This window comes from Sodiomyces alcalophilus (assembly GCF_042370955.1).
Source record: "Sodiomyces alcalophilus JCM 7366 unplaced genomic scaffold ACRALscaffold_4, whole genome shotgun sequence".
Classification (NCBI taxonomy): domain Eukaryota; kingdom Fungi; phylum Ascomycota; class Sordariomycetes; order Glomerellales; family Plectosphaerellaceae; genus Sodiomyces; species Sodiomyces alcalophilus.
In genome coordinates this window covers 3968467-3971325 of record NW_027263535.1, presented here as the reverse complement: position 1 = coordinate 3971325, position 2859 = coordinate 3968467, and positions in this window count along the sequence as shown.

Sequence of the window (2859 nt, the reverse complement as noted above, 5' to 3'; positions counted from 1 at the left end):
TATACTTATAAATAAAGATTTAGTTAATAAATATAAAGACCTTTTATATTTAGAAAAGGTTTATATAGATCTTTACGGACTAATCGAACCTCTTTCTTATAATAAAAAGCATTGGACTTTATTTATACTAGACCGTTCTACCCGCTTCCTATAGGCATAACTACTCTTAGATAAGTCTGAAACGACGGTAGTAATAGCTATAAAAGAGTGGAAAGCTTCGGTAGAAAATAATAATAATAATAAATATCACTTCTTTATTAAAGAAGTAGATACTAACGGTAGAAAAGAATTTAATAACGCCTCTTTTTAACGCCTCTTTATAGGTGTAAAGCATAATATAAAGCCACCATACACTTATAAAGCTCAAGGCTCTATTAAACGAGTTATAAGAACTATAATAGAAAAGGTTCGAGCGCTTCTTTTCCACTCAGGGCTGCCTCGATACCTTTGGGGTGAAGCTGTTCTTTCAGCTATTTATATATATAACAGATCACCCAATTCAGCTCTTAAATATAAGAGTCCCTTTAAGTTTTTATAAGGTCAGAAACCTAATATTAATAATATACGGGTTTAGGGTTCTATTATCTGTTATAAAAACAACGACCCGAATATAAAGAAACTAGATATAAGGGCACTTCGAGGTATTTTAATAGGTTTTAATAACTATAACTATAAGGTTTATAACCCAGTAACTAGAAAGACTGGTTGGTTTCGAGACGTTTATATCTTAGAGAATCAGTTTCTTCACTCTTCTTTAGATAACTATAATAATAACTATACGCCTAAAAACGAATATAATAATAACCTCCCTCCTTATATTAATACTCAGGCAGATAATAATCAGGTTTCTAACCGCGGGCCTTATTAACCCGTTAAGTATAATAAGGGACTCTCTAGGGAGACCTCACATTTCTATAGAGTGACCTTACACGTGACTTCTTCGTGGAATTTTATAGCGCCATGACAAAGCCGTGAAGCTCCCTAAGTACCCCATACAATTTGTATGTATAGCTTGAGTAGATACCTGTACTTGACATTTCCATTTGAGTTAGGTACTTTAGTGGCTACGATTTCGACTACTAGTAAGTACCTAGTACTATTATTCCTATGCCCTTTTCCTTCCCTGTACCAGATGACTTAAGGGCCAGTTTTAGGCTGCTTATGCCTTAAAAAATGACTGACTTTAGGGAATATCGAGTAGTGGTGTAAGAATAGTATAACGTACAGTTAGGCGTGTATATAAAAAGAGGGGCGGTACTTAAGCAGCTTTATGGCTCTGTCGTAGCCCCATAAAAATGTCACGTGTAAGGTCTCTCTATGGAAATATGAGGTCTCCCTAGAGAGTCCCTATAATAAAGGAATCACTTTTAGTGAAAATACCGGTTAATTTTTATAAAATATTCCGTCGCGCGTTTCGAAACATTCTATTAAGTCTATTTAGCCTAAAGAAGAGAATAATAATAATAGACGTAAGAGTCTTCGTCTATGGGCAGCGGGCTGTGAGGTTCCAGCTATTAATAATAATAATAATAATAATAATAATAATAATAATATTAACTATAGCCCGGCTAATAATAATAATAATAGCCAAAGTGCCAGGCTAGAAGTCCAAATACCTTTAAAACCTTTAAAACCGGACTATAAGGACTCAATATCCACTAATAATAGTGCACTATACCTTATAAGAGATACCATACTTAGAAACCTATAGTTTTAAGGAAATTCCCTATTTCTTTTAACTATAAATTCGATTAACGAACCAGCTACCTATAAACAGGCTATAAACTGCCCAGATAAAGATAAATAGGTAGACGCGATGGTAGCAGAAATATCAGAACTCGAAAAGAGAAAGACCTGGGACTTAATAAGTATAAGAAATACGCCTAATAATTATAATAAAATAAAAGAAGACTACCACGTACTAGGAGGTCGTTGGGCCTTCAGAATTAAATATAATAGCTCTGGCGAAGCTATTTAATATAAGGCTCAGTGGGTTATTCGGGGGTTTAATGAGGTTCTAGGTCTTAATTATCTAGAAACCGTTTTAACTACCTGCCGGCCAGAAAGCTATAAACTAGCTTTAACACTAGGCGTATGACACGGCTAGAAATTTAGGTAGTTCGACGTTAAAAATACGTTCGTTTATACTGATATAGATACCCTGATATACGCTATACAACCTACAGGCTTCGAGAAAGAAGATAGCTCAGAAAATAATAATAATAATATAATACTCTATAAGCTTAATAAAGCTTTGTACGGGTTGAAATAAAGTCCTAGACTCTGGTATAATTACCTGGTTAAGATATTATCTAAACTAGGTTACCGGGTCTCTGAATATAATAACAGACTTTTTACTTTTTATAAATATAAATATAATAAAAATAATAATACTAGAATAGAAGAACGAGCTATTCTTCTATGCCACGTTAACGGTATAGTGGCTCTGAGCCCTTCTAAGAACACTTTAGACTACATTTTTAAGGAAATATCTAAAGATATAATACTTAAAGATTTAGGTGAAATAAATACCTTTGTATGCCATATAATAAATATAAATAAAGATAATAAGACTCTTTCTATAAGTCAGTTACCTTATACTAATAAGATACTTGAAAGGTATAATAAACGAAGTCTGAAAAGGGTTAACACCCCTTATATACACAAGAAGGTCCTAGTACCAAATCCTCAATAGGCGTTAACTAATAATATAAATAAAATACCAACAGGAAATCAGGGCTTTATTATATTTAGCCTTACATTCAAGACCAGATATAACGTACGTAGTTAACTAGTATTCTTACTATATAAGTAATCCCTTATAAGACTATTTTACTGCGTAAATCGAATCTGGGCTTA